Here is a 12,694-nt window from a genome sequence, read left to right on the forward strand (position 1 = left end):
GAGACCTGGAATCTACGCTTGAAGCTAGCTCTATGGTTCTTGTGGCCAATTGTTTAAATCTCCCTATGCCTCATTTGTAAAATAGAGTTACTGAAAATTACTAAATATTTACAGTTTAAAGGACTAAATAAGACAGTATAAAGCATTTGGCCTGGTACACAATACACATTCCATAAATGGTAGCTACTATTATTAACATCTCTTTATAATCAAAATTATTTAAGTTATTTTGGGGGCCTTCATAAAAGCTAATAAATTATTTTACTTTTTTAAAAATTGATTTTACAGCCCTGACCGTTTTGGCTTAGCGGATAGAGCGTCGGCCTGCGGACTCGGGGGTCCCAGGTTCGATTCCGGTCAAGGGCATGTACCTTGGTTGCGGGCACATCCCCGGTGGGGAGTGTGCAGGGGGCGGCTGATCTATGTTTCTCTCATTGATGTTTCTAACTCTCTATCCCTCTCCCTTCCTCTCTGTAAAAAATCAATAAGATATATTTTTTTAAAAAAATTGATTTTACAGAGGGAAGGAGGAAGGGAGAAAAGGTGGGAGGAAGAGAGAGAGAGACATAGATGTGAGAGAGATACATGGATGGGTTGCCTCCTGTAGGTACCATATCAAGGACTGAATCTGCAAGTAGGTGTGGGACCTGATCGGGAATGGAACCCACAGCCTTCCAGTCATACTAGCCAGGGTAATAATTAAATCATTTTAGCTAAGATTTGGCTCTATAAGCAATAATGATTTTTGTCAGAAGACTAAACAGCAAAAATTTTCATCAATGCAATGAATACAAAGGAGGGGGGCATAGGGAGGCCTATAACTTGGGAGTTTTAAAAAAACAGTTTCTAAATAGGAATGTAAGTGCTTCAGTAAGCTAAAACCTCTTAAGGAGAAACACACTCATACTGAATCCTAACACAGTGCTGTTCAACGCAAAAATAACGTGAGCCACATTATAAATTATCTCATAGCCACATGAAAGGTGAAAAGAAACAAGTATAATTAGTTTTAATAATGTATTTTATGTAACCCAAGCTATACCAATTATCATTTCAATATGTAAATAATATTAAAAATAATGAGGTGCTTTAGGCTTTTTTTTAACACTAAATCTTCAAAACCTGATGTGTATTTTACATTGCTGGCACATCTCAATCCCAATGAGGTCTATTTCAAGTGCCCAATAGACAGTCACATGTACAAGGGGCTGGCCCTGTCGACAGTGCAGTTTTAACCTATGCCTTTTCCGAAAGATTCCTGTACAGTGTTTTTAGCAAAGACTTTTATTGGCTAATACGACCTCTATTCCTTTTATCAAAGTAACTATCAGAGTGAGACACTCACAAACTTGAGTTCTCCTCAATAAAAATAACACAACTCCATAATTTCATCAAAATTAAACACCATAGTGGTGAAAGCAAAAAGTGGGAGCATGGTGGCTTATAATTTACAAGACATATTCTTTCGTTTCATTTCAACCTTCCCAAAACTCAGTGAGGTGGATCATTCACAAATGGGAAAACAGAAGACCCGAGTCAAGTGACTTGCCAAGAGTTATACTGGTAAGGGGACCCAGTTCCATTCCCCAAACTCCACAGGCTGCGCAGCTGTACAAACGCAAAACATAAGTGGGCTCCACTTCTTCAGCAAAGATCTACCCCATGACTAAAGAAAGGGTTTTGACAGGCTCTAAATCTCTCTCCATTTGCACAAGAATCTAAAGTCAGAGCTTTTAAAAAAGTCATTCAAATCCAAACAAAAAACACGTGAGCATGAAAAAAAAAAAAACACACACACACAACAACATAGCAATGGTCAGTCAAGCAATTCCAAATGTTATGGTGGAACAGCCCTGTTTCTCAAAAAGATGTACTCCAGTACCAAGGTGGGCAAAGTCTTAAGTAAACCAATTAAACCCCATTTTGACTTCCCCAACCTAATGCTTTTTTGTTAAACTTTAACAAAGCAAGTACATTCAGGCTGCTTGGTTGTTTAGCTTAAGGATAATTATTAAATGCTTTTAAGTAAAAATGCAATTACAAGGGTTACTGAATTCTGAACCACTGTCTCACATCACAGGGTTCTAAAAGTGAACTCACTACAGGAAAATTACAGATTGTTCTTTTTAAGAATACTAACTGAAAGACCATCCTATATAATAAAAGGCTAATATGCAAATTGTCCCCTTGGGAGTTTGACGGACCAGGAGTTCGACTGCCTGCTATGATGTGCACTGACCACGAGAGGGAAGTGCAGAACGAAGGAAAGCCCTGGCCAGCAGCCAGCAGCCAGGGGAAGGAAGGCCCTGATCGGCCCTGATCACTGGCCAGGCCTAGGGACCTTACCTGTGCACGAATTTCATGCACCGGGCCTCTAGTTTACCATAATTTTATTAGTGGTTATTTTTAATGGTAGGTGGGATTTTTGTGTGCTTTTAGTTCCTTTTCTGAAAATTCTCTCCATTTTTTCTACAATGAATCTATGTTAGCTTTATGGTTATAAAAATATTAATATATGACTTCAACTTATTAAGGCATCTTTAAATACAGATGAGGGCTTAAAACAATTTCTTTTCAACTTTAAGCAAAGCTATTATTCTGCTCATCTTATGTGACCTTTAAGAGGATCTCAATTAACAAGGGCAAATCCCTTCAGAACTCAGTTTACAAATGTTATGCATAAAGTACCTTCCAGCTCCTTCTTTAACTCTCTAATTATTTTAAATTTCTGATAATCCTCATAAAGGCCATTAGGGCCTAGAAACACGGAGCTCATTTTAGCTAAAAGTCACGATCTGGCCTCACTTTTCCTGACGCGGCAAATGAACCCATTTGAGTTTTTACTCCAACTGCTCCCTAGCTTTCCTTTAAAAAAGATGTGTGCATTCCTTGACCGCTTTGGCCCAGTGGATAGAACGTCGGCTTGCGGACTGAAGGGTCCCAGGTTCGATTCCAGTCAAGGGCATGTACCTTGGTTGCGGGCACATCCCCAGTGGGGGGTGTGCAGGAGGCAGCTGATTGATGTTTCTCTCTATCCCTCTCCCTTCCTCTCTGTAAAAAATCAATAAAATATATTTTAAAAAAATAAAAAAGATGTGTGCAAATGAACTGGCAGCCATAGGAGCTTAGAAGGCCTAGAATGTGCTATTACCATCCTGGGTGTTAACTGGTTTCTTTCTCTGCTAGCTCTCCAGCAGGCTTCTTCATTCATCTACCAAACACTTGTTTGTTGTGCACCTATCCAAGGCCAGACTCCAAAAGCAGCCGAGGAGCACCCTAGAGAAATAAGGCCTGAAAGGCGCGCCCTCTCGATCGCGAGGACAAACGAGTCAACAACGAATTCCAATCCAAAGTGACAAGAGCCACCTGGAGCTGTGACAAAGTGCCAAGTGAACACTGCAGGGGGGGAGTAATCGACCCGCTAGGTGTGCCGGGCACTGGGGAGCTTTGGAGGGGGCGGGGAAGGATCTGAACAGGCTTTCCTGAACCGGCCTTAAAGCAGGAATCCAGCAATTACCCCAAAGGGTGGAGGCCAGCGCGCTTTCCGCCAGGTCCTCCCCATCCGTAACGTCAGGCTAGCAGAGCCCAGGCCTGACCGCCGGCCTGGGAGCCGGGCTACGTGACCACCGGGCGCCCAGACAGGAGCCCAGCCGCCCCCTCGCTGGAGGCTGGCACCCCTCCTTGCCCGGGCCCCCGAGGCCGGCCACCACCTGTTCCCTTTCGCCGTCACTGGCGGAGGAAAGATTCCGCCCCGCTCTGGGGGCAAAGCGCAGGCACCGATCTGGGTGCACAATCCGAGCCCGGCCACGCCCGGAAGAAGCGGCCGAGATTTGAGGGCCGCCGGGGCCTGCCGAGGCGGGCGGGTCAGCAGCGGGCGGCCTGGGCCAGCCCTGGCCCCGGGGGGCGGGGACCGCGGTGGGGTCACCCGGCCGACGCGGGAGGACGGCGCCCCGCACCCTCCGCGGGCCCGGCCAGCCCGGCGGCGCCCTGCGTCTCCCGTGCCAGCTCCTCCCGGAGGCGGACAGAGGGCGCGCGGGCAGCAGGGGCGGGCGGCTCCCAGGAGGGGCCCCCCGCCGATCTGGAGGCGCAGGGACCCCGCGCACCCTCGCGCGCCCACGCAGCCGGGGCCCCCGCTTTACCTGGTCCGGCGGGGACGCGGGTGGGATCCGAGCGGGCCCACGAGCAGGCGGGCGCGGCGTCGGCCCTCCCTCACCTGGGCGGAAGTGCGAGCCGGGTGACCGCCTCACCTGCGGGCCCTCCCTCCCCGACCTCCCCGCCCCGGGCGGGGCGCGGGGGTGGCGCTGGTCGGGGAGCCCGGGGCGGCGGGAGGCCGGCGTGGGGAGGGGGCGCTCGGCTTCTGTACTTTCTGCAGGTGAAGTTCGATGGGCGAGGGAGGCTTAAAGGGCCTGAGAAAGGTGGGGTCTGGGGCCCAGAGGGCAGAGGAGACGCCAAGTGCCGGGGCAGCAGGCACTCATGGGGAGGGGAGGTCGCAGGACTGGTGTCCTAGGAGGGCTGCGCGAAGGGGGACCCAAGATCCAGGAGATTGAAGGAGGACATGGAGGAAAGGGTCTGGTGTGGTCAAATGCGCTCAGTCCCTTGTGTCCTTTTCCTTTCGAGTTCCATCATCCCTCCCTGGTTTTCTAGATCCATTGACCCAGGAGAACAGTCTAAGTGTAACGGGGTTGTTTCCGCGCACACACTTAGTTGACAAAAGCGAAGGAACGAATCTAGCCATATTTGCCTGCAATATGCTGGGCACTCGCTAGCTTATTTATATACACGACTTCACTTACTGTATGAAGAAGCTGCGCACCTGATCCTAAGTGATTGGCCCAAAGTTTGGGACCCCAGGGGTTATTCTGGCTCTAAGTCCAGTGTTGATCTTGCTATTCATTTTAACATTTTTATTCTTGGTATCCTAACTCGACTTTGAGAAAGATCTGTGTATTATTTCACACAGATTATTTCTACCGTGGCATTATTTCACTCTCATGAATGTAACTAACTTGAGAATTTTGATGCTGGGCCCTTTGTGTAATACAGTACACGTTGTTAAATAAAGAGAATCAATCTTCAGGAATGTATTTATTTTAAATATTCTTCATCGATCAGCTGCCTCCTGCACATCTCCCACTGGGGATGTGCCCGCAACCCAGGCACAAGCCCTTGACCGGAACCGAACCTGGGACCCTTCAGTTCACAGGCCTACGCTCTATCCACTGAGCCAAACCGGTTTCGGCAGGAATGTATTTATTGAGTAAATGTAGTATTTGTTAAGCACTGTGATTGACTGTAAAATGTTAAAAATGGGATATCTGTCTTCAAGGGATATACAGCATACAGTATATACAAAACAATTGCAACCAAAGGTCTTCTGTTGTAAGATCATGCATTTGGAACTTTATAGTGTTATTGTTAGTTTGCTGATTTTAAAGAAATATTACTCATTAGACCTGGATTAAAAAATAAAAAGATACACAGTTTCAGCATGGTCCCTACTTCTTGGAAATTAACAAACTATTGAGGGAAATAAACTTACACAATAACTTAAATTACCATATAGAATGAAGGGAGAACTTTCAGAGAGTAAAGAGATCAATTATGCTTGTTGAAAGCATCTGTTAGGACTTAAACAGGTTTAACAGGTGTTTGGGATTTGCTTAAGGCAAATGGCAAAGGAAATGCTTCCCAAGTTGGGGGGAGCGGGGTGGGGGGGTGAGGTGGGGTGGGGAGTTAGCATGCAGGTGGAGACCAATGATCTCAAAGGATCATCTTGCAAACAGGTGGGTCTAGTCTCTAATATTTGGTGATGATTTAAACATTCCCTTTCTCAAAAAATAATGTGAGTTTGAACTGATGGTGAAACAAAGTTCAAACTCTCTTCCTGAGGGCCCAAGGCTATCTTAAGCTCTCCCCTTCTTGCTGATTTTTCAACCTAATTTCCCACTTGACCTCTCCCGAGATTTTTCTCTGGCCAGTCAGGTCCTTGGAATCACCCCACCTTGGCTTCTCTGTTGGTTACTCATCCGCTTTCCCATGCCTGGAATGTTCTGCCAGCCCTGCCCTTCCCCCAGGCTAGACTCAAATTTCACCTCTCCGAGAAGGTGACTCCAAGACCACTTCAGAAGACATCCTCCTCCACCACATTTAATTTTATTTTTTTCTACCTTTTTGTGTTGGTGATTTAATATGAGCTTTCCCTTGGCTCTTACCTGAAATTTTAAAAAAATTAAATGTATTCAATACATTTTTCAAGGAACTCATTCTGTGGCAAACGTTTCCTGGCACAGAGGTGTTTTTGTTTTTGTCTTATCTCTGAAAACTCTTGAGTGTCTTATTCATAGAATGAAGAAGGTAAACAAACTTTTAAGAACACACCTCTAAAGTCAAAAGATCTGAGCTTGGCTGGCCGGCATGGCTCAGTGGCTGAGCATCCATCTATGAACCAGGAGGTCACAGTTCGATTCTTGGTCAGGGCATATGCCAAGGTTGCTGGTTTAATCCCTTAATCCCCAGTGTGGGGTGAGTAGGAGGCAGCTGATCAGTGATTCTCTCTCATCACTGATGTTTCTCTCTCTCCTCTCCCTTCTTCTCCGAAATCTGTCTATCTATCTATATCTATCTATCTATCTATCTATCTATCTATCTATCTATCTATCTATCTATCTGATCTGAGCTTGAATCCTGAATCTACCATTTTCTTTTATATATATATATATATTGATTTTTTACAGAGAGGAAGGGAGAGAGATAGAGAGCTAGAAACATCGATGAGAGAGAAACATCGATCAGCTGCCTCCTGCACATCTCCTACTGGGGATGTGCCCGCAACCCAGGTACATGCCCTAGACCGGAATCGAACCTGGGACCCTTCAGTCCACAGGCCGACGCTCTATCCACTGAGCCAAACCGGTTTCGGCCTGAATCTACCATTTTCTAAAATACGTGACTCTGGCAAGTTACTTAACCCTTCTAGTTCTCATTAGTGAAATGAAGAATGCTTACTTTATATGGGAATTGTGAATGTTAAATGAATATATGTATTGCATATACCTGACAACTAGAAAGTACTCAATAAATGAAGCAGCACATAGATGAGAGAGAGTGAACCTGACATATACTGGTGACAGGAAGGAGACGGCCAAGAGTGGTAATAAATAAAAGGAGGCCGATGGTGGAGGACCTCTGAAATTACTACAGAAACTTTAGGTTGTAAGAATTTACCCTTCATCTCTAAGAAATTAAAGAACCACTAAATGTCTTTGAATAGGATATTTTTGTTGTTGTTGTTTTGTTTGTTTGTTTTGTTTTACTATTTAACGATTAGTGTTGTTGTTTTTTTTAAGAAAGATTAGAGCAGTTATAGAGGCACAGCAAACTTGGAAGGAAGGTACAGAGATTTCCCATATATCCTCTCCTCTCACACATGCAGTCTCCCCCTTTATCAACATCCACCACTAGAGTGGTACATCTGTTAAAATTGAACCTACATTGGCACATCATAATCACTCAAAGTCCATAGTTCACATTATGGTTCATTCTTGGTGTTGTATATGCTATGGTTTTAGAATATATATCAAATGTATAATGATATATATTCACTGCTCTAAAAATCCTCTGTATTCAGACTATTAATAACTCCCACCCCAACTCCTGACAACCACTGATCTTTTTATTGTCTCCATACTTTTACCTTTTTCAGAATGTCAGATAGTTGGAATCATACAGAATATAGCCTTTTAAGATTGCTTCTTTAGTAAATGCATTTAAGATTTCTCCATGTTTTCTCACGGCCTGATAGCTCATTTCTTTTAGCACTGAATAACAGTCCATTGTCTGGATGTGCCACAGCTTATATATCTGTTCACTTACTGAAGAACATCTTAGTTGCTTCCAAGTTTAGGCAACACTGAATAAAGCTGCTATAAACATCTGTGTGTAAGACATACATTTTTTTTTTTTGCTATTTCTTTTTTTTTTTTTAATTGCTTAAAGTATTACAAAGGGGTACATTTTCAATTCCTTTGGGTAAATACCAGGGAGCTTAAAGAGAATTTTGAATGATATAGTTTTTAATACTGAAAGATTAATCTGGAAGCAGTGTGAAAAAATGGATTGACAAAGTTGAGGAGAGAGCCTAGAATCAAAAAGAGTAAGGAAGTCATTATAGCAAGGTACACAGGAAATAAGGTTCACCTAAAATAAGGTGAAAAATCTAGGATAAAAAATGAACACTTAAAAATATCAGTTGCTTACTGAGTAAATAAAGAGATTAAAGAACAAGGAGAAAACTGATGTGTAAGAACCTAATTCTAAGTTTTGAATCTGATAAAAGGATATTGGTGGTGAAACTTAGAAAAGCCAATTTACTCTGTTGGTTTGTTGTTGTTTGAGAAGCAGGACTCTGTTTAGATCCTACATTTGACATTCAAGATGAAATATACTTTGTATAGAGTAGGCCTTATTAAGTGATGAGTGCATTTAAATATATATTTTATTTATTTTTTACAGAGAGGAAGGGAGAGAGACAGAGAGCCAGAAACATCGATGAGAGAGAAACATCGATCAGCTGCCTCCTGCACACCCCACACTGGGGATGTGCCCGCAACCAAGGTACATGCCCTTGACTGGAATCGAACCTGGGACCTTTCAGTCCACAGGCTGACGCTCTATCCACTGGGCCAAACCAGTCAGGGAGTGATGAGTGCATTTAAGTGAAGAGAGCAGGCAGCTATATCAGTGCACCAAAGAGAGGACAATCAGAAATACTTGAGAAACAACAGCATTAATATAGTAGAATTCAAAATGTGAAGATAATTATAATAAAGATCTACCAGAGTCATTATAAACTTACCACCAGAGGGGGAAAAACATTGTCCATCACAGTTAGATTAAGCTTATATCTCTGCATGTTTCTCACCATCACAGTTAGATTAATCTTGTATCTCTTCATGGAGTCAGGTTGGTTTCCTCAGAAAGTTTTGGGCAAAAACTATCTGTTAATGTCATTAGGTTTATGCTGGAATCTGAGGAATGGAAAGACCCACTGTGCAGAGCCCTGGAATTCAGAGGAAGCTCTGCTTCAGGCTTCACTGGTAATCCTCTTCCCTAATGTTGCTACGCAGTCATTTCCATGTTGGGCTGCGCTATTCTTGTCTTCGCTTTCTACAGAATTTGCATAGGATTCTATATAATTTTAAGACAAAGAAATTGGGCATTGAAAACATGCCTAGAATTGAGACTTAAGAACTTTCTTACTAAAATTAGACAATGGAATAATCTATAATAATAAAAGCATAATATACTAATTAGAATGGACGTCCTTCTGGATGAAGCTGGGGCTGTGAGGGAAGCCGGGGTCCCAAGTGCCAGAGGGAAGCCAGTGCTGGCAGCCGGGGGAAGAAAGGTCTATTCTTGCATGAATTTCGTGCATCGGGCCTCTAGTCATGTGATAAGAGACTATGCTTGCAAATAAGTAATATATTTTACTGAGCCATGAGAAAATAGATTAAGGGGCAGTAAGAAGAGAAAGTTAATTTTTTAAAATATAGAATCAGTTCAAGAGTCAAACTTTTTGTATTGTTTCTTTACTTTCATGGGAGACTCTTGTTCTTTTCAGTTTATACATTATAAAAGAGAATGAAGATAATCTTTAGAACCATAAAAATAGATTTTATAACCAGATTGATCACTAAAGCATAAGCATTTCCAAATAGTTAATTGTTCACAATCCAAATGAAAAATGACACAAATACAAAGATCAGCAATATTCCTACAGTGAGCAGAAAAATACAGTAAATCGGTGGTTCTCAACCTTCCTAATGCGGCGACCCTTTAATACAGTTCCTCATGTTGTGGTGACTCCCAATTTCATTGTTACAAATTGAACATAATTAAAGCATAGTGATTAATCACAAAAACAATATGTAATTATATGTGTTTTCCGATGGTCTTAGGCGACCCCTGTGAAAGGGTCGTTCAACCCCCAAAGGGGTCGCGACCCACAGGTTGAGAAGCGCTGCAGTAAATCCTTACTTAACAACATAGATAGGTTCTTGGAACTGCAGCAAAATGATGTATAGCACAATAGCCTAAAAATAAAAAAGCAAAAGTGAGAGGCAACAAGCATTTTATTTGAGAATCTAAAGAATAGCTATTTTGTGCCCTAAGCGGTTTGGCTCAGTGAAAAGAGCAGCGTCGGCCTGCGGACTGAAGGGTCCCAGGTTCCATTCCGGCCAAGGGCATGTACCTTGGTTGCGGGCACATCTCTAGTGGGAGGTGTGCAGGAGGCAGCTGATCGATGTTTCTCTCTCATTGATGTTTCTAGCTCTCTGTCTCTCTCCCTTTCTCTCTGTAAAATATCAATAAAATATATTAAAAAAAGAAAGAATAGCTATTTTGTATGTATGTATGTCTGTATGTATATATATATTAGAGGCCTGGTGCACGGGATTCGTGCACTTGTGGGGGGCGTGAACTGCAGGGATCACCCATTGTGGGAGCACTGCCCATCTGGGTCAGCCAAGTGGCTGTGGACCCGCCCTCTAAGCAGCTGCTCCCTAGTCTGGCATCTTCCATGGAGCCAGAGCACTTGCCTCTCCAGGGAACCCGGTTGAGGCCGGGTCCAGGGATAATAGCACTGAGAGGCAGTGGAGTAGGCCTCACTCCCACAGTGGCCATGAACCTGCCTCCCAGCCTCTGTGGTCAGCTCTGCAAGCCCAGCCTGGTGCTGTGTGGCCTGCGGGTATCCAGAGGAGGTGGCAGGGAGCAAGGAGGAGGAGACTATGATAGATCACAGCCCAGGTTCCTGCCCATTGGCCTGGGGTTTGCAGCAGGAGCAGTCGCTCATCTAGGTCAGCCAAGCAGCGCTCCCACTGTGGTAGTGCACTGACCACCAGGGGGAAGCTCCTGTGTTGAGCATATGCCCCCTGGTGGTCAGTATGCATCATAGCGATTGGTGGACCAGTCATTCTGCCATTCCGTCACTGGGCTTTTAAAAAATAAATAAATAAATAAATAAATAAAAAATATATATATAAATATATATATATATATAGCCCTAACCGGTTTGGCTCAGTGGATAGAGCGTCGGCCTGCGGACTCAAGGGTCCCGGGTTGGATTCTGGTCAAGGGCATGTACCTTGGTTGCGGGCACATCCCCAGTGGGGATTGTGCAGGAGGCAGCTGATCGATGTTTCTCTCTCATCGATGTTTCTAACTCTCTCTTCCTCTCTGTAAAAAAAATCAATAAAATATATTTTAAAAATAAACATATATATTCCTAGCTGGTTTGGCACAGTGGATAGAGCATCGGCCTGTGGACTGAAGGGTCCCGGGTTGGATTCTGGTCAAGGGCATGTACCTTGGTTGCGGGCACATCCCCAGTGGGGATTGTGCAGGAGGCAGCTGATCGATGTTTCTCTCTCATCGATGTTTCTAACTCTCTCTTCCTCTCTGTAAAAAAAATCAATAAAATATATTTTAAAAATAAACATATATATTCCTAGCTGGTTTGGCACAGTGGATAGAGCATCGGCCTGTGGACTGAAGGGTCCCAGGTTCGATTCTGGTCAAGGGCACATACCTGGGTGTGGACTCGGTCCCCAGTAGGGGGCGTGAAGGAGGCAGCCAATCAATGATTCTCTGTCATCATTGATGTTTCTATCTCTCCCTTCCTCTCTGAAATCAATAAAAATATATTAAAAATAATTTTTAAAAATCTTAAATATATATATATACATATATATATAATGCTGTTGATTTCAGAGAGGAAGGGAGGGGGAGAGAGATATAGAAACATCAATGATGAGAGAGAATCATCGATCAGCTGCTTCCTGCACACTCCACACTGGGGAGTGAGCCCACAAACCTGGGCATATGTCCTGACCAGGAATTGAACTGTGACCTCCTGGTTCATAGGTTGATGCTCAACCACTGAGCCACAGCAGCTGGAAAAAACAGCTATTCTGGAAGCCCTGATTCAGGCAGAACCCCAATAGTGTCCCAATTAGGAGGTGAAGGCAAGGGGTATTTATGAGAAGGGGAAGAGGAACAATTATGTCAATAGGAGGAAGGGATTTTTATAGGTGAAGAATACAAAATGATATATTCTAAAGAATGTTTTTCATTTTCAATCCAATAGTCATAATGTCTGCTTTCCCAGCTTTACAAACAGTCGTTTGGAATGCAGTGCCACTGTAGGCTCAGTCCAAAGATTATTTTGCCCAGTTTTAACATTCCAAGGGTTTGAGAAATAAGACATGCAAGGTTGTTCCTCTGGACGGCAACTCTGACTCCATTTTAAATTGACTTCCTTTATATTATATTTTGTATTTCCCCTTTTGATTGAGATCTTCCCTTAAAGCATTGCTGAACAATCATTGGAAAGCAACACTGGTCAGTTATTAAAAGCCTTGTTGGTCCTCCAGTGGTGGGACGGCTCCTTCCTGTTATGTCTGTTCCACAAAGGAGCGATAGTGGTGTTTTAGGAGCATTAGGCAACACTTGAGCAATAGGAGCATCAGAATAGAGGAAGCCCTTAAAGGCAAACATCTTCTACAGCTTCTTGAGGTTTCTCATATGAAGTCTCATAAGCCTTAGTGATCATCTCAAAATGTTGAGCAACAATTATCAGAGTATTATCTTTATAACATTGATCTATGTAAAACAAACAAGGTTTTATACAGCAAAAATT

General features: G+C 43.5%; 1 protein-coding gene across 14 annotated transcripts in view; it reads right to left on the reverse strand.

Moving 5' to 3' along the window:
• Nucleotides 1–4,274, reverse strand: part of PATJ (PATJ crumbs cell polarity complex component) — a 305,718-nt gene extending 301,444 nt beyond the window's left edge. For all 14 annotated transcript variants that reach the window (XR_009451968.1, XR_009451967.1, XM_059689351.1 and 11 more), the window contains exon 1: nt 4,140–4,274. The gene's annotated coding sequence lies outside the window, so the exon portion shown is untranslated. The remainder of the gene's footprint in view (nt 1–4,139) is intronic.
• Nucleotides 4,275–12,694: the final 8,420 nt, after the last annotated feature.

The sequence above is a fragment of the Myotis daubentonii genome, chromosome 3, assembly GCF_963259705.1.
Source record: "Myotis daubentonii chromosome 3, mMyoDau2.1, whole genome shotgun sequence".
NCBI lineage: Eukaryota > Metazoa > Chordata > Mammalia > Chiroptera > Vespertilionidae > Myotis > Myotis daubentonii.